We start from the raw sequence: 20,443 nt of genomic DNA, 5'->3' as shown, positions 1-20,443 counted from the left end.
TTGGTATTTTTTTTGTAGATATGAGGTTTTGCTATGTTACTCAGGCTGATCTCAAACTCTTGGGCTTAAGCTATCCAAACGCTGAGATTATAGGCATGAACCACCACACCCATAGAGTATATCATTTTTTTTTTTTTTTTTTTTTTTTTGAGACGGAGTTTCGCTCTTGTTACCCAGGCTGGAGTGCAATGGCGCGATCTCGGCTCACCGCAACCTCCGCCTCCTGGGTTCAGGCAATTCTCCTGCCTCAGCCTCCTGAGTAGCTGGGATTACAGGCATGCGCCACCATGCCCAGCTAGTTTTTTGTATTTTTAGTAGAGACGGGGTTTCACCATGTTGACCAGGATGGTCTCGATCTCTTGACCTCGTGATCCACCCGCCTCGGCCTCCCAAAGTGCTGGGATTACAGGCTTGAGCCACCGCGCCCGGCGAGTATATCATTCTTAAAGGTGAAAGAGTTACTGAGATAGTACAGTGCCTGGAACATAGTACCTGTACAATAGATTTAGGTATTATTATTATTAGTTTTACTCTCCTTCTAGTTATAAATTTAATTGCTTAAGTACCTTGATTTTGAAAAGGGATGCTCTGAACGGACAGGTGCCTACTGATATCACTGTAAATGTATGGCTCCTATTGAAATTGTACCCAGAGGGTTTTTTTCTTCTGTGAATCATCCTGGAAGTATTTTGCATCTAAAATGAAGATAAATTAATTTGAACTAATAACAATGTTATTTCTGAACTACCGTGCTGCAGTGGAATCTGACAATAAGATAAGATGGAGAGAGGTAAATAGCATAGGGAATATGCAAAGAAGATGGAGTCTTCCAGGCCTCAGGAAAAAGTGCTTTTAATCTGGGAATGTTCTGTTACGGTATTCACCTATCGCATGCCCAGGGCAGACATTACTAATCAATGTGCTCTTTCCCACTGAGCCCTAAAGCTGCATTAGAATCCTTAAGACAATGCTCTAGGCACCCACCAAGAATCAGTGAGAGGTGGCATAGGAGATGAGTCCTATTTATTATTCTTTTTTTTTTAGTACCCTTTTGTGTGCCTTAGGAAAGTAAAACTACGCACCCAGAAGGAAAAGAAAGCATCTTCTGAGAGAGCAAAACAACTGTCTTTAACTTCTTCAAGATCCACCCAAAACAACCAAGTCCTTTCCCATGGGGCTGTTGCAGTGCCGTGAACCACAGGTCATTCTAAGATGTAGAGTCTTAGAATCCGCCCAACAACAGCTGAAGCAAAATGACAATACCCCGGGCCTGGCCCGGATTTCTGCCATGTTGGTAACTGGTTTGAAATAAAAGTGTTCCAGCACTTTCTCGTTATGAAAATTAGCTTTGCCTCATACGGCCAAGTCTCAAATGTGTATTTTTACATCTTTAAGTTGAAGCCGTGAAAAAAAGTTCATAGAAAAGATTAGGAAAAAATAATGTCCATGAAACTAGTCCAGTAATGGGGCTGAAAATGGCAATAATGGTAACAATGAAAATTGGAGACATGTTTTCTACTTGCCGGCCTTTGTGCCTTCTCACTTCCTCTGCACAAACAACCTCTGAGATCAGTACGATTTTCATATACCTTTCATAAATGACAGCCTTGAAGATCTGGGAAGTTAGTTTCACCTGCTTGAGACCACATGCTTTGCAAGTCATGAAGCTGTGGGATTTAAGTCCAGGTATGTCTGATTTAAGACATGGTACTCTTGAAACTGTGCACTGGAGACCAGCAAGACCTTTCCTTTCAGCAGGAAAAGATGGCAACTAAGAGTTTCAAGCATCTTCCTATCCCTTCTTTGACCTCACTCAAAAGGGCAAGAACCTGAATTTATTCATCATTTACCTTTTCCATTGCATTGTATAATACCTGACATGCAATCAGTTCACATTGAGCTGAATTAATATTTCGTGAGGTTTTCAAATCCAGCAGTGAACTCTGCTTGCAGAGCAATTGTGGGTTCTTCTAAATCTTCAGTTGCTTGTCTTGGGGCCAGGGTGAGTATGGCCATGTTCTTTGTATTATTAGCACATGCATTTAACACTATTTATTGAGCAACTACTGTATGTTAGGCAGTATGGTTGCAAAATAGCAGTCAACAGAAAGACCCAGTCCAAGTCTTTAGGTCTGCAGTCCAGAGGGGAAGACGCACTTGAGCAAATGATCATATTAACAATTGATCATATGCTTAATTGCATATGGCAATTAAGAGTGGATGTCACAGAGGTGCTGAAGAAGGGTCCCTAGGGGCTTGCAGAGAACGCTGGTGGAGATGGTATCAGAATATCTAATACATCCAGTGCTAGCCACGTGCCAAGCACAGATCTTACAATGTTACATGGCTCATTTTTTTAAAATCCTCACACCAGTTGTCAATTCCTAAAGCAAACCTCTCACCACCTATATTCGTATGGGGAAACCAAGGCCTAGAGATGTAACTCACTTAAGGTCAGGACGGTAAGTGGCAGAGATGGAGTCAAAGTTGGGCTGTAGCTAAAATCCAACCTCCCTCCTAATCTACTGTGCTGATAGCTTCCCCTGGGAGATCTGAAAAACGGTTGGAATTAGCTTTAAAACATAGGAGAGGGGACCGTTTGAGAAAGAGGAGGTGGCAGTTATGAAACCTGAATTGGATAGCGCTTCAGGAACTGGGAGGTGTTCACAACTGTGGTGGTGGATGAGGGCAGTGGTATGGGAGGGGGTGAGATGGGCAAGAGTCAGATCTCTCAGGCTGCCTGCCAGGAAGTGCAGCTTTCATCCCAAGGGCACTGGTGAGTTATCAGAGGGTTTGCCCAGGGAGCGACAAGGTCAGATTTATCCTCTAAAGTGCTCACACTGGCTATTGAAGGCAGAGAGAAGAGAAGGCACTAAGGACGGAGGTAGGGGGAGTGTGTGGCAGGGCTGGGACTAGGGTGAGACAAGTGAGGATCCAAGCATTTCTGTGGCCTTGAGAGTAACCCTCTCCTTCAGTTTTGTGCTCTGGTGGCCAATTACATCATCCGAATCTTAGCCCTGCTATTCGGGCTGCTGCTGCCAGAATCTAGGCCAAGGTGGGATAAGCCAGGCTCACAAAGGACATCAAGGAAGCGGGAAACTCATAACAATGGAAAATCCCTTTTTCACCTCTTGGGTGTTGATGTTCGGTTTTGACTGTTAGCGCTTATCACACATTTTATCCTCAATATTAGAAAGGGCGGAAAGTTTCCTGGGATGGAAATCTTTTTGAGGTTCGATAGTTCTTTAAAAAAAAAAATTGGTGGTAGCGTCAGGGGAGGTAGCAGAGGGAGAGGGAGAAGAGAGAGCAGTGGAGAGGAAGGGGGAAAGCATGACACAGGATGAGATAAGAAACTCCTTTGAAAGCGCAACGCCAGAGGATGCGGAATCAAAACAAATTCCAGCAGAGTGGAAAGAAAACGAAATGCTACCCTGAAAGGAAAGATCCATTCTAAACCTGTGCACTGGGCTTTCTCAGCATGACTACCGTGTTTTCGAGGTCCTTTGGTGAAAGACGTGGTTCACAAACCTATGCTTTAATCTTTAGCCACATTTTATCCAAAGGCCTTGGGAACCTGTGGGGTTTGCTAAGACTCCATCAACGTAGACGCTCGTCCAACACACAGAACATTTGTTGCCACTTTCTGCAAACCCTAGGAAATTCCTACAAATCATAAAGATTAAGGTGTTTTTGAAGCTGATTTAAATACACGTAACACGAGAGTAACAAGCCAAGCACAGGAGAATTGAAATAAGCTGCTCTTGGGAGTTGCTGATAGTCAGGCGTGTGGGCTTGTAATTTGGGTTTCTGAACTGGGGAAGCTTCCAGAATGAAGCTTACAAGAATGCGGTCTGCTTTTACCTGTTCTCATTCTATTCTTCTCATTTGCTTCTCCATTTCTTAGAACGACCTGTGGGCAGTGACCTTGTGTTAGTCTCATGGGAATGACTTTGTCATTTGTGGTGGATTTTGAGGAAAAGGTAGTTGTTTTGCTCTCCTGGAAATATTTTAGGTTCTTTTTGGTTATGTAGTATTGCTTACCTAAGGCACAAAAAAAGGTACAAACGGAGAGCTGGGTCCTACAGGTAACCACACCTGCTTTGATGACCCCTCAGCCTGCTCGTCCCTTTTATAGTTGAATGCCATTTTCAAAATCAGCCCTTTGCTGGTTGTAAACCACAACAACCTGGCTTTGAATCCAGTTCTGTTGCACAGCTTCTCCGTGAACCTGAACAAATTTCTCAACTTCTTCAAGTGTGCCATGGGAGCTAATGATGGTACTGATTTCCTGGGCTGCTGGAAGCATTCATCTAATCACGAAAAGAGTGCATGCCAAATGCTTGGAGCTAGTCCTGGCACATGCTAAGGGTTCATTAAATGTTAGCTTTTATTTTCATCAACTGTTAGCTTTCACAAAACCTAACAACAACAAATAAACCAAACCCTGAGGCTTCACTTTTGGGAATTAAGTGATTAAATATTATGAGGTATAAGACATTAACTTTTATTAATGCATAATAAATGATTACATGTAACTAATAGATTGATGTATATTAATATACATTAAGTGATTAGATTAATTACATTTTAAATATATCTAATAACTAAGAATTATAGGCTGATTGATGAAATGGGTTAAAATTAAATGCATGAATATACAAGAAGCAGTTAGAACAGTACTCAACATCAGATATACACTCAACTAATCATTTTTTTAAATTTGATAACATTTGAACTCTCTGGGGTGACTCCTTTAAAGTTACATCATTTTGGGGAAGAGGACTGTTGAGACCAAGGAAAAACATTTGTATTTCCTCACCTAACAATTTCTCCTCAACCCATGTTTTCTGTACCTCCTTAATCTGGTTTTTCTGTTTTGTTCTTTTCTGCGTTCCTGCTGGTAGTCGAAGCGAGGGAGAAAGACCAGAAGTAAGGTGAGGTTTTACCTAACAAATATAAGTACATATGGTGCCTCACATTTTGGTGACTTTAAATTTTGAGATGACCTCACATTTACAGAGCAGTTGTAAGAATCATATAAAGAACTCTGATTACGGCTTTGCGCAGATTCAACCATGGCTGACATTGCTCCGTTCACTCTATCAGTTCCTAGCCCTCGCTTGCCTTCTCTCTTTCTCTCTCGCTGTTTATATGTGTGAGGACATTTCTGAAGTATTTGAGAGTGTCTTTATATACATGTCCTTCTGGATACTGCAGTGTGTATTTCCTAAGAACAAGGTTATCCTTTTCTGTGACCACAGTTCAGTTCTCAAAGTCAGGGAATGTACCATTGACATATTACTATTATCTATTCCATGGTCTAGTTTCTTTTTATTTAGTTATTTTTATCGCATTTTAGGTTTGGGGGTACATGTGAAGAACATGCAAGATTGCTGCATAGGTACACACATGGCAGTGTGGTTTGCTGCCTTCTGTCCCCTCACCTGTATCTGTCATTTCTCCCCACGCTATCTCTTCCCACCTCCCCACCCCCCCGCCCCTCCCCCATTTCCCCCCAACGGACCCCAGTGTGTGATGCTCCCCTCCCTGTGTCCATGTGTTCTCACTGTTCAACACCCGCCTATGAGCGAGAACATGCGGTGTTTGATTTTCTGCTCTTGTGTCAGTTTGCTGAGAACGATGGTTTCCGGGTTCATCCATGTCCCTACAAAGGACACGAACTATTTTCAAACTTCATCAAGTGTCCAGCTCCTTTCCTTTTCCAATCCAGCCCAGGATCCAATCCAGGATCACAAATGCTATTTACGTGTTTTGTCTCTGTCATTTCCGTTATTCTGAAATAGTTCTTCATTCTTCCTTTGTGTTTCTTGACCTTGGCATTTTTGAAGAGCACAAGCCAGTTACTTTGTTGAATTACTCTGAATTTGGATTTTTCTGCTGTTTCTTCATCCTTTATACAAGTTATGCATTTTTGGCAGAAATGCCACTGAGGCGTTGTCTGCTGATTTTATAAGGCATCGTAAAGGTGGTGGTTAAGATGGACTCACTTAGCGCCAGATTTCTTGTTCTTTATCCAATGTTACTTGAGTCTTTTACTTGCCACCAGATGTACCCCACTACATTTGGTGGCAAGTAAAAGGGGTACATCTGATGGCAAGTAAAAGACTCAAGTAACACTGAATAAAGAACAAGAAATCTGGTGGGAAGTAGGTCCATGTTGGCCATGGATTCTTTCAATTTTCTACTCTGCTACCCTCTTCACATTGTTGTATATGGCAGTATGTGAACTGAACATGACAAGAGGCTTAAAGAAGGATGAAAGGAAAGATTAAAGTAATGTTCTACATTTGTCTTAACGACTTGTTCATTAGAAGGTGAACAGAACTGTAATAAATACCTCCGTATATTACACCGCCACGCATGACTGATAGCTCCTGGATTGGAGACTGTTTCCCCAGAAGCAGAACCTGAGACAAGTAGTTTATGTGGGAAGGGATCCCAAGAAGCCAGTAAGGGAGTGGTACAGTGAGGGTGAGACAAGGAGGTATAGCAGCCAGGACAGGCTGTCTTGCTGAGCTGGTTACTCCTGTGGATAACTAGGGCTTGGTCCCGCTGGGAACCTCTAGGAGCCACTTAGAGACATGCCTCAGGGTCAGGCCACCAGAAGGATGAGAAAGCTGGGGTACTGATGTTCCAGTCCCTGCCGTCATTGGCTGGAGGGTGCTACACAGGCATCAGCCCCCCATGCATGCGCAGGCTAAACATACTTGGAAAGCCCTTGGTGGGAGGGTCTGCATGCTGACAGTCAGAAGCTGGCCACCTGCATGACGAGAGAAGGTGATGAGGTGCTCTGGGTGGAGCCAGGACAGCATCTGATCTTCCTCTAGCTGAAAAGGACACTCCTTTACGTGAACACTAAACTCCCTCACGTTTTTGTTGGTGTCCATTTTTCCATGGGGTGAGAGGGTTTGTCACTACACACATCAAGCCCTGGTCTTTCTTTTGCTCTCTCTTCTTGTCTTCATTCAGGCTCTGTTTCAATCTCTAAGACATAAGGCCATAGCCTTTCATTAAAAAATTGTTTGTTTACACGCACCTGCCTTTTCTGTGTTTCTTCCACAGGGCAAGTGCCTGGGCTTTGGAACAAGCCAGACTTGGCTCTGATTCTCTGGTTCGTATGAGTGTGAGCAGGTGACTGTCACCTTTCTGAGCCTCAGTTTCCTCATGTATAAAATGGGGGAGGAAAGCTGCCTTTCAGGGTTGTAGAACTGAGTATTAAATACGCCATCATATATGAGTGCTTAACACATACTTGGAGGTAGTTATTACTCAGAGTAGCAACATGGGTAGTGGCCTGCATTGCACCTTGCATAACAAATGCTGGGTAAATGGTGAGTGTTTATAACTCAGAGACTCACAGTGTTTTTCTAAAAAGGGCCAGATAGAAATATTTTAAGCTTTGAGGCCCATATGGTTCCTGTTGCGGCTACTCAAATCTATGGTTTTAGGATGAAAGCAGCCACATGCAAAAGGGAAACAAACAGGCATGTGTATGTTTCAATAAAACTTTATTGACAAAACAAGAAGTGGCCCAGAAGTCATGGTTTGCTGATCCCTGGTTTATATGATTATGATTATTACAAACATCACCGTGATAATGGGCAGTTTACCGCCCACCAACTGGACAAAGCACAGTCAGGTTTTGTTATTCATGCTGGTTATATTCTATAAAGCCACAATGAACACTGAAATAGCAAACACCAAAACCCAGCTCTTAGAAGAAATACAAGGTGAGGTTCCTGGGAGCCTCTCGTTGCAACATTTTTTTAGCCCATCAATACATAAGCTTGTTTTATGTGTGTGTGTTTCTGTTTTAAGACATCTTACTTAATATGTACATGTTTTTGATTCTTTAACATTGAACTCAGAGCCAACAGCAATATAATTCATGCCTGAACAAAGCTTATCTAACGTATGTATTTTCTTTAAATACATACGTTAGATAAGCATCTTACAGCCTTTTTGCATTAAGACACATTAGGGAGCACTTCTGCACTATGCTTGGGGGCTTGGGGAAGAGTGTCACTTTAAACAATGAAGGTATCTAAAAAAGAAAGAAAGCACAAAAATGCATCACTAAGTAAACCCCATAAAAAGGACACTTGTGGCCAAGCATGGTGGCTCACGCCTGTAATCCCAGCACTTTTGGAGGCTAAGGCGGGTGGGTCATCTGAGGTCAGGACTTCGAGACCAGCCTGGCCAACATGGTGAAACTCTGTCTGTACTAAAAATACAAAAATTAGCCAGGCATGGTGGTGGTCACCTGTAATCCCAGCTACTCCGGAGGCTGAGGCAGGAGAATCACTTGAACCTGGGAGGTGGAGGTTGCAGTGAGCTGAGATCATGCCACTGCACTCCAGCCTGGATGACAAAAGTGAAACCCCGTCCCCCCATCCTCCCACCCCCCCCCCCAAAAAAAAACACTTGTTTACCATGGGCAAGCTCAAACAAGCAGACAGGGTGTTGCCTTTTTGAGAGGCTGACAAAGGTGCCTTGAGTAATTCAACGTTTTTGTGCTCTGTGCATATGCATGTCTGTGAATAACTGTGAAATTGCCAGAAATATTTATTTTGGGGTTACAGGTAAATGTTGGTATGTAGGCCAATTCACCAATACAAAGAAAAATGAGGATTGGGCCAGGCACAGTGGCTCGTGGCTGTAATCTCAGCACTTTGGGAGGCTGAGGCAAGTGGATCACTTGAGGTCAGGAGTTTGAGAACAGCCTGGCCAACATGATGAAACCCCATCTCTACTGAAAATACAAAACTTAATGGGGCACGGTGGTAGGCATCTGTAATCCAAGCTATTTGGGAGGCTGAGGCAAGAGAATTGCTTGGAGTCAGGAGGCGGAGGTTGTAGTTAGCCAAGATTGTGCCACTGCACTCTAGCCTGGGTGACAGAGTGAGACTCTTACCTTGAAATAAAAAAAATGGCTTACCCCTGTGGACTTGGCATGGTATGGTCTTTAGTTTTATTTTATCGTAAGTTTTCCAGTTTTTAACTCTGTAATTATTTAAATAACTTCATGAATGTATATTCAACTTAAAAACATTAAAATGACACACAGCTATAAAGAACGAAAAGTAAGTTATTCTTCACATTCCTTTTGTAGTAGATTCCAGTTTTTTTTTTTCTCCAGAGGTCAACACAGCTCACAGTGTGATCTTTTCGAGATTTAAACACACGCATGTGTGTACACAAAACACACTTCTTTAAAAAGTAAATGGGCCATGCAAAAACCTGCACATAAATGTCTAAAGCAGCTTTATCTGTAATTGCCAAAACTTGGAAGCAACCAAGATACCTTTTAGTTTCGTAAATAAACTGTGGAACCTCCAGACAGTGGAGTATTATTCTGCTTTAAAAAGAAATGAGCCATTGAGCCATGAGAAGACATGAGGGAACCTTCAATGCTTACTACTGAGAGAAAGACGCCAATCTTAAAAGGCTGCATATGGAATGATTCTAACTACATGACGTATTGAAAAACCCAAAACTATGGTAACAGTAAAAAGACCAGTGGTTTTCAAGAGTTAGGGGAAGAGAGGGATGAATAGATGGAACGCGGAGGGTTCTTTGGGTAGTGATATTGTGTATGCTACTATAATGGCAGATACACATTATTATACCCTTGCCCAAACCCATAGAAGATACAACACCAAGAACATAAACTATGGACTTTGAGTGACAATGATGTGTCCATGGGTCATTGATTCAACGTAGGTACCACTCTGGCAGGAAAAGTGGATGATGGGGAGACCCTGCACATGTGAGGGCAGAGAGTAGATGGGATGTGTCTGTATCTTCCCTTCAATTTGACCATGAAGCTAAATCTGTTCTAAAAAAAAAAAAAAAAAAAAAAGTCTTTAATACAAAAAGTAAAATGCAACCACAGTATATATAAAACTTGCCAGCCGGGCGCGGTGGCTCAAGCCTGTAATCCCAGCACTTTGGGAGGCCGAGGCGGGTGGATCACGAGATCGAGAGATCGAGACCAACCTGGTCAACATGGTGAAACCCCGTCTCTACTAAAAATACAAAAAATTAGCTGGGCATGGTGGCGCGTGCCTGTAATCCCAGCTACTCAGGAGGCTGAGGCAGGAGAATTGCCTGAACCCAGGAGGCGGAGGTTGCGGTGAGCCGAGATCGCGCCATTGCACTCCAGCCTGGGTAACAGGAGCGAAACTCCGTCTCAAAAAAAAAAAAAACAAAAAACAAAAAAAAAAACTTGCCTTTTCCTTTTAACCTTATATCTTGGAGGTTATGTCAGAACATACAGACCAAGATTGTTCTTTATGACAGCCACAGAGCATTTCACAGTAAGACTGTCTCCCAAAAGTCTCCCATTGACGGCTTTTCGGGTAGCTTCCAGTGTGAAAGCATCCTAAGCCATTTAGCAATGGACGACTTTGTGTGCACGTCTTAGTGGCACTTTGGTAAGTGGTTGGTCTCTGCCATCCCACGGTCTGGGTTTAAGTTCTAGCTCAGCTACTTGCTGTGTTATCTTGCACCAGTTAATTATCCTCTCTGAACGCCTCTTCCTCATCTGTCAAATGAGGATATTGGTAGTCCTTACAGAGTTATAAATGTGTGTGGGAAAATCCACTCCTTCCCACTGTGCCCAACACATAGTAAGTGCTCACATTGGATAATATGTATGTTTTTCAGGACAGAGCCCAAGAGGCAGGACAATGTAGTGGTGAAAGTGTTGATGCTCAAGATGGAGCTGATAGACATAAAGTGCTTGGAACAGTGCCTTATCATTGCCTGATCACTTTGTAAGAATTCGCTGTTACACCCAGAAGGGGCCATATTGTGTCATAGGAAATACGCAGAGTTACTTTAGAAGGTACTGCTAAGCATTTTTGTGAACTAGTTGTGTCAATTTACACTTTCAAGAGCCATAAAAGAGAGTTTCAGATGCTTTATTTTCTTACTAAAATTTGTTATTGTCAGTCTTTTTAGTTTTAGCTATTCTGGGGCAGGCATGGTGGCTCACACCTGTAATCCCAGCACTTTGGTAGGCCAAGGTGGGTGGATCACTTTTTAATACAGATGGGGTTTCACCATGTTGGTCAGGCTAGTCTTGAACTCCTGACCAGCCTGACCAACATGGTAAAACCCCATCTGTACTAAAATACAAAATTAGCAGGGCATGATGGTGCACACCTGTAGTCTCAGCTACTCAGGAGGCTAAGGCAGGAGAATCACTTGAATCTGAGAGGTGAAGCTTGCATTGAGGCAAGATCGCACCACTGCGCCCCAGCCTGGTTGATAAAGTTAGACTCCATCTCAATAAATAAATAAATAATTTTTAAAAATTAGCCATTTTGTTAAATCATGGTCTTGAAGAATGCTCATGAAAACTTTATTCAAAATAGCTCAAACCCAGAAATAACCTAAATGTCTATCAAGTGTAAAAACTGATAAATTAATTTTGGAATATTAAAAAAGAATTTGCCATCATTACTAGTATCCTAGAGGTAGGATTGCTGAATCAAAAGGTATGTGCATTTTATGTTTTAGGACCACTGCTTGGTCACAAATGCTTCATCCCATCCTCCAAAACCCTCCAAAAGAGAGGCTCTATCCATTTTCATTCCCACCAACAACCATTGAGACTGCCTGTTTCCCTGTACCCTCGCCAGCACTGGGTACTATCCATTCATTTACCTTTTGCCAATCTGATGGGCTCATCCTCCTTTACAACTGAGATTCGTACAACTGGGACCTGTCATACGATTCTTGCGCAGGGGCCTTTGAGAAGGCTGTCAGCAAACGTCATCAAAAACTCTATCCGTCTAACTTTCCACACACTGATTTAGGCTCTTTGGAAGATTAACAAATGGTTATCAGGGTAATTCTGAAAAGAAGTGGGGACAGAGATTCCCACACAGAACCTGATGTTTTCCAGGAGGGGCTTTGATTTGATTGGCTCCAGGACACCACCCCCTCCCCTTGCCAGATGTCAGCAAATCATAGACATTCATCTAGCTGAAAGCCAACCTATTCAGTCTTTCTGGGCAACACATTCAGACAGAACCCGGCATGCTTGGCTCAGGATGGTGAAATAAATAGGACTTAATTTATATTTTAAAGTCTTTTATCTCTCTGTAAGCCCCGGTGCTTTGCCGAAATAAAATTTGATCGAGATGGAGACAGGTCAGAATGCAGCTTTAATAATGCATGATCTGTAATCTTGGCCCTTTCTTACTTTACCTTCACATTTATTTGGTGGTTTGCCATTTCCCTTGGCTTCTCCTACATGATTCTTGAGCGATAGTCTTGTCTTTCTTCTAAACTCTCTTGCCTCAGCATTCAGACAGTTTCGGGTAGGACTGGAAGGTTTGATATCCACTTTGACCAATGAGAGACTTTGGGGGCAAACTGGGGCCCTTACCTCTCTCTCCAGAAGCCTTGATCTGCCAGTCAGAATATCTTATGTTGATAAGATTAGCTGGTAATTAACAGCTCAGCCCAGTCAAGCAGAGGAGACGACTCAATTAGCAGAATGTCACTGCATCTAATTTACTTTGCTTATCAGAGATTTATTTTCTAATGACTACAGGAAGAAGAACAGGGCACCTTCAGAGGAGGGATCAGAAGGAGTTTAAAAGCTTCAATGTGCTCTAACCTCTCTTTTTCAGCTGGTTTACTTGGCAGTGAGGAGGCTGATAATGCCAGCTTGGGGAACTGACCAGTCTGATAGACCTAACTCAAACTTGGGAAAAAAAGACACTGAACGTCTCTGTTTTCCCTCTATCTGATTCTTTATTAAGTTTTGTGGGTACGTAGTAGGTATATACATTTATGGGGTACATGGGATGTTTTGATACAGGTATGCAATGCACAAGAGTCACATCATGGAGAATGGGGTATCCATCCCCCCAAGCATTTATCCTTTGTGGTACAAACAATCCAATTATACTCTTTTAGTTATTTTTAAATGTACAATTAAGTGATTGACTATTGTCTCCCTGTTGTGCTGTCAAATAGTGAGTCTTACTCATCCTTTCTAACTGTCCTCTATCTGCTTTATGTTTTTTGAGCTAAGCCTGGTTATCATCTTTGTTTGATGAGAAAACTCCTCCCACAGCTACTTAGCTTTACCTAGAATAGTAGTACCAGTAACATCACCTTCAATAATACTAAAGGCATTTTTAAAAAAGTCTCTTAATACCTCAGGCATTGTGTTAAAGACTTAAATTGGACATATTACATTGAATCCTCCACACCACAGGTTGTCAGACATTTTCTTAAAGGGGTGGATAGAAAATATTTTAGTTTTGGGGACCAGACAGTCTCTGTTGAAACTGCCCAACTCTAATTGTATCAAGAAAGCAGTCATAGACTATAGGCAAATGACTGGGTATGACTGTGTTCCAATAAAACTTTATTTACAACAATAGTCATTTGGCCAGATTTCAGCTGTTGGCCGTAGCTTGCTATCACGTGCTTTAAATCAGTGTTTCTCAAACTTCATATTGTGATCTGTTTAGTCACAGAATCAATGTAGAGGGTTGCAAAACTCATTTTTTAAAAACATGAAATAGAATAAAAACGATGTGGCTGGGTACAGTGGCTCACACCTGTAATCCCAGCACTTTGGGAGGCTGAGGTGGGTGGCTCACTTGAGGTCAGGAGTTTGAGACCCAGCTAGCCGATAAAGTGTGACCCGATAAGGTGTAGGGACCCGGCTGTCTCTTTTAAAAATAGAACAATTAGCCAGGCGTGGGGGCACATGCCTGTAATCCTAGCTACTCAGGAGGCTGAGACAGGAGAGTTGCTTGAACCTGGGAGGCAGAGCCTGCAGTGAGCTGAGATTGCACCACCACACTCCAGCCTGGGTGACAAAGAGAGACTGTCCCCCCCACCAAAAAAAGAATAAAAACTATGTGAATGCATCACCTCTAATATGGATAACTCCTATTTTGTGAAATTTTAATTTCAGATGTACATGTATGTGCAAGCATATATACATACAGATATAGTGTGTATGTATTTGTGTACATGTGAGTACTGGGTTTGGATGTGAAGTATATATCTTATTGCAGATTATAAGAGTTTGAAGAATCCTGCTCTTAACTCCCTAAAGTAAGTCTTGTTATTTATTATTTTATTTTATTGTATTTTATTTTATTTTTTGAGATAGAGTCTTGCTCTGTCATCCAGGCTGGAGTGCAGTGGCATCATCTCAGCTCACTGCAACCTCTGCCTAGCAGGTTCAAGTGATTCTTCTGCCTCAGCCTCCCCAGTAGCTAGGGTTACAGGTGCCCACCAGCATGCCTGGCTAATTTTTTTGTGTTTTTTAGTAGAGACAGGGTTTCACCATGTTGGCCAGGCTGGTCTCGAACTCCTGACCTCAGGTGATCCACCTGCCTCAGCCTCCCAGAGTGCTGGGATTACAAGTGTGAGCCACCACACCTGGCCTAGTAAGTCTCATTATTATATGCATTTTACAGTTGAGGAAATAGGTAGAAAGCCATTCAGTGACTTGACCCCAGTTTCACAGCCTGAGGAGCTAGTTAGTGTTTTGATAAGACAGCAAGCCTCTGCCATACAGCATTTTTCCATGCTCACTTTGGAAGTGGGTAATAGCAGTGAAACAGTTAAAATTCCTTCTGGTGGAGGGAAAATAAAAGAAAACAAGGAACAGGCATAGTCCACAAATTGAATGGTTTCTTGCTGAAGCGAACAGAAACGTCTCTTTTTCCTTCTTGGTATTTCCATTGCAAATAACTATTTATCACAATGTATTTTTTTTCCCTAACGCATTTTAGAAAGTCAGTGGGAATTGATTTGAGGCTCTAAACAGTCTCCTGAATGAAAAAGCCAAGTGTAACCTATTCAAACAGCAGAAACACGTGAGATGCAATTTAAATGATAATGTTAACCAGACCTGGAGAATGCAATGCTATAGTAGGAGTGTTTGTTTTTGTTGTTGCTTTTTTGACCCCCACTGAAAGACAAATGGCTGAGACATTTATATCTGCAGGACTTATTAAAGAGAAAATGCTCAACCCATTAATTTTCTTGCTGTGGTGCTGAATATGAAGCAAGAATGCAGTTTCTGAATGAATGCTGAGGACTCCCACGGCCTTACGAGATGGCGGCCAGGGAGTGGGATTCTTGGGCAACGTTGAAGTCCTAAAATGTCGTCCCTTAACTTTTATCTGGGTATTGCAGAACAAGTGTTTCTTGAAGTGAGACTTCTTGGAACATTTTCTCTTAAATGGAGGCTTTAGAGTCACTTTGCAAGTTTGCGTTGTAAAGCCAACCTCTAAAACTTGTTTGCTGATCAGTTTAAAGACAGGTCTCCCTGGCAACCACGTGCACAGGGTATGGATTATGCATTCGGAAGACACAAGTAGAGTTATCCGAAATAATTAGTTTTAGTAAGAAAAAATTAGGAATAAAAGAAAGCACATTAGGATTTTTTAAAAAGTATGTCCCAATTTAAAAACACATATATATGAAATAAGGAAGAATACTTACTTTGATGATTCTGCTACCTAACAAGACGGCCATTGCTATTCTGTAATGGGTTTTGTTTTTTCATCTTTTTTTTTTTTAAGTGCTTTTGTTACGAAGCCTCACAACTCTCCCCACTTAACACCTTCATAAAGAAAGCAGAAATACAAGATGGCAAATGTACCGATCAGGACTCAATTTTCCTGTGTGTTCGTGCTTCAGACTCTTTGATACACATTTAACAACAAGGGACATTTAGAGGAGGGAGCCCGAACTATCTCTTACCGATAAGACTCCTCTAAAGTCTATCTAGGATATTTGTATCTTGCTCTAACATCTTATACGTGCCTTGCAGGTGTTTGCATACCAAGGCTTTGTTGGCAAAAGATCCAGAACTAAAAGACGTCTATATTACAGGCTGTGCCTTCAAGTGTCAAGCTTTGCTAACCACGTCTTATTATGCAACAAACTTAGTTTTTCTCATGGCTACCACGTCCAGTTTTGCTCTAAGAAATTTTAAAATTTCCTGGCCAGGTGCAGTGGCTCGTGCCTGTAATTCCAGCACTTTGGGAGGTCGAGGCGGGTGGATCATGAGGTCAAGAGATGGAGATTATCCTGGCCAACATGGTGAAACCCCATCTCTACTAAAGATACAAAAATTAGCCGAGCGTGGTGGTGGTGGTGCACGTGTGTAGTCCCAGCCCCGGGAGGCCAGGAGCATTGCTTGAACCCAGGAGGCAGAGGTTGCAGTGAGCCGAGATCATGTCACTGCACTCTAAAAAGAAGTTCTAAAACTTCCTATACTATGTACGACCATTGATAGACACACATACATGCATATACATATATATACATATTTTGCGTATATGTCTGTACCTTTACATATATAAACATACATAGGACCAAAATTATACATGCATCTACTTCAAAGAATCAAGTTTCTGAAAAACTTATTATAAAGAGCAGTAAGTTACTTCTCCTCATTTCCTTCCATTTCTCTCCCTTCAGAGGCAACCACTTTAGACTCTTGTAGCTGATTCTTTTGGTACCTTCGGATAGTTAAATGGCATGTTTATACTGCATTGATTTTTCTTTTTCAGTCATTAGCTTTTTCTCAAGGAAGATGAGAATTTCACCTCTTGCCCCTCCCTCCCTGCCTCCACCACCTCCACGTACTTAATGCGTACATATGACAACACACATACTTCCTGTCTCTGAGTCTTTGCAGTGATATTTGATACGTGAATATTCATTATTTTCCTGTGTCATGATCATGCCAAAATATATGTTCTACGATCTCTTTTCCTCTGCTGCACAACTTTTTGTTTTCCGTGAAATTAATAATCGTTGCCTTTTAAAAATTTACTTAATGTTTTTGTATGGTCTCAACACTGGTTCAGTCTGCAATTGTTGGCTAGTCGTGTAACTCTCCTGTGATTATACCCCTCGTATCACAAAGCTGTTATTAATTCTACCTTCCAGGAGTCTGAAGATCCTGGGGCTTCAGCCTGCTGTCTGCTCCCTGCAGCAGGGAAGCAAACTCATTCTGGGCAATCCCCTCTGTCCGTCCTCTGTAGTGGAGATCGTATTTCTCAAAGAACCATGTGTTCTTTGTTCTTGGTTTATCTCCTCCATTTAGTTGAATGCTTCTTTTACGAGCCTTCTGAAAAAGGAGTTGTTATTATTATTATGGAGTTGTTGCATATGAGTACTGACTACAGAATCCCAGGCTGGAAAGATAAACCCCAAATGTTTGACACAGGTCCCAGTCCATTTAGAAAGTTTATTTTGCTAAGGTTAAGGACATGCACCCGTGACACCCCAGCCGCAGTAGGTCCTGGTGACATGTGCCCAAGGTGGTCGGGTCATAGTCTGGTTTTTATACGTTTTAGGGAGACCTGAGACATCAGTTAGTACATGTAAGATGAATGCTGGTTCGATCGGAAAAGGCAGGATGACCAAGTGGGGAGGGGGCTTCCAGGTAATAAGTAGATAAGAGACCAAAGGTTGCATTCTTTTGAGTTTTTGATTAGCCTTTACGAAGGAGACAATCAGATATGCATTTATCTCAGTGAGTAGAGGGATGACTTTGAGAGACAGGTTTGCCTAAGGAGGTCCAAGCTTGACTTCTCCCTTTAGCTTAGCAATTCTGGGGTCCCAAGATTTAATTTTCTTTGAAAGAAATAACTTCTCTCAAAATTTTGAAGACACGACTCCACTGTCTTCTAGCTTTTAGAATTGCTACTGAGGAGTCTAAAGCCACTCCAATTCTGACTCTTTGCATATAACCTGCTTTTTCTCTTGGGAAATGCATACATTTTCTTTGATCTTGGCTTTTGAAAATGCCACGGCAATGTGCCTCAGTGTACCTCGGTCACAGTGCTTGTCTTTTGAACCTGGGAACACATGCTCTTCAGTTCTGGGAAATTTTCTTGAGTTATCTAATGGATAATTTTCTCCCTCCATTTTTTTTTTCTTGTTTTCTCTTTCTAAAACTCTCATTATTCGGATGTCAGTTCACTAATATTATTACTATTATTTTTAAAATTCTTCTCTCTTATTTTGCATCCCTTTGTCTTTCTGCTCTCTTCTGGAAAAATTTGTCCATCTCCTCTTCCGGCCTTTTGACTAACACATTCATTTGTACTATCACATTTTTAACTTCTGAAGACTTCTTTTGGCTTTTCACACATTCCTGTTTTCTATTGCGGGTAGAGTATTTGGCACAAGGCTCTAAGGCATGGTAGGGTAACAGCAAGGAGGATGATGTACTTGGAACAATGTGAACACGGGTGACTGTGGGAGTCAAAAAAGCTGTGAAAGATAATTGGAGGAGGCACATCATGTAGCACATTACAGAACTCTGACTCCAAGGCATGAGGCTGGAGTCTAAGCCTAGCTTCGTCCGTGTTTTGGAAACCTCAGCCTCTCTGAGCCTCAGTTCTCCCACTTGCAAAATGAACTGCTTGAATTTCTAAGAAACCTAACAACTCAAATATGCTCATGAATCTTTGATTACATCAATATTCTCTAAAGCAGGCAAATCACAACACTTAAATTTGTGTGTATCTATTTATGCTTTTCTAGATGCCCAACTATATTTGACTTCTATCATCCAGCAAAACAGACCTTTAACCCTTTAGGAAATTACAGGTTGAGAGTTGAATTGCATAATTAGTAAGTATCGTTTTAAGGGAATGAAGATCTGGTTTTCCCCAAAGTCATAGAAGAAGTTAATGGCAAGGTCAGATTAGCAGGAAGCTCTTTGGTCTTCTAGGGTTCCCAACTCCATTGCAGAAGCTCTGAGCAAGTCAACTCTCTCAGCCATGATCAAGAAGAAACTAATTCATCTGAAGGGAAATGCTGAGCCTGCCTTCAGAGTCCTTCAAAGAAACCTGGTGCACAATTAGCTGAAGGAAAGGGCCTTGTGGGGAGTCAGCACATCAGAAATACATCATTACTCAGCCAGGAATTGACATTCAGCAAATGTCAGCGCCTTCTGTAGATACTGGAGTGGATCCCATGAAGAATGAGCCCATCACCCAGCACGGGGTTTACAGCCTCCATGAACCTGGAGGACAGGACATTTGGGCCAGAGCATTTTGGCTTCCTCTGCTGTTTGAGGTGGATTTGTCACACCAGGAGCAAGACTTTGCTGAGTTCTCCCTCCTTTAAAGAATTGTTTTCTCTAAATTACTTAAATTGATGAGAATGAAGAGGGCCAAATTGATGGCACCCAAGTGTATTTGAGAGTGATCAGAAAGCGCCAGAACACCATAAATTCCATAATTAGAAAGTATTTTCTTAAGGGAACAAAGATCAGATATCCCCATTTCAGAGCTGGAAATGTCCCCTGATTAATTTCCTCCAGCCTGTCTCTTAATGATATGAAATGCAATCAAGATAAGTAATCAAGAAAATCAAAGTGTCCTATGTACTTTAGGTAGTAATGACAATAACATCCAGCCACTGCAATAACCAGAGTTATATTTTATTTCCGCATTTTTAAACCTCATAGCAGACACTGTGCTAAACATGTCAAAAGCCTTGTCTTATTTAATAGCTAGAAAACATCATGAGGTAGAAACCATTCTTGTCATTTTATAGATGACTTCAGGTGACTTGCCTAGAAAGCTTTGTCAGATGCCCACAGTCACACAGCAAGTAAGGGCTAAAGCTGGAATTTGAATCCAGGCTGTGAACACGCAAAGTCCAGTTGTCTGAACTGTTATGCTATAATGCCCCTTAAAGATTTATTTACTATTGTCAACTCTGAATGTCATGTCAAGTACAGGAGAGAAAGTGTTATCTTTTCTTTCCCAGACATCAGGAAAGTCATTCGTTTATTTTGCAGTTGTTTTTAACTTATTTTTGTGTGTGGCGGGGAGATATGGTCTTGCTCTGTATCCCAGGCGGGGGGGCAGTGGCATGATTTTGGCTCACTGCAACCTCCACCTCCCAGGTTCAAGTGATTCTCCTGCATCAGCCACCTGAGTAGCTGGGATTACAGATATGTGCCACCATGCTCAGCTAGTTTTTGTATTTTTAGTAGAGATGAGGTTTCAGTGTGTTGGCCAGGCTGGTCTCGAACTCCTGGTCTCAAGTGATCTGCCTTCCTTGGCCTCTCAAAGTGCTGGGATTACAAGCATGAGCCACAACACCTGGCCTATGTTGCAGTTTTTTTCAATGTGGCATAATACACACAACACAAAATTGACCATTTTAACCATTTTTAAGTGTACAGGTCAGCATAAAGTACATTACAATGTTGTGCAATGATCACCACACTATTTCCAGAACTTTTGATCTTCCTAAACAGAAACTCTGTACCTATTAAACAATAACTCCCCATTCCTCTCTTACCCCAGTCCCTGGTAACTTCTATTTTCTGTCTCTGTGAATTTGCCCATGCTAGTTATGTTATATAAGTGGAGTCACACAGTATTTGCCC

Source organism: Saimiri boliviensis, chromosome 12, assembly GCF_048565385.1.
Source record: "Saimiri boliviensis isolate mSaiBol1 chromosome 12, mSaiBol1.pri, whole genome shotgun sequence".
NCBI lineage: Eukaryota > Metazoa > Chordata > Mammalia > Primates > Cebidae > Saimiri > Saimiri boliviensis.
Note: the sequence above shows the minus strand (reverse complement) of the source record.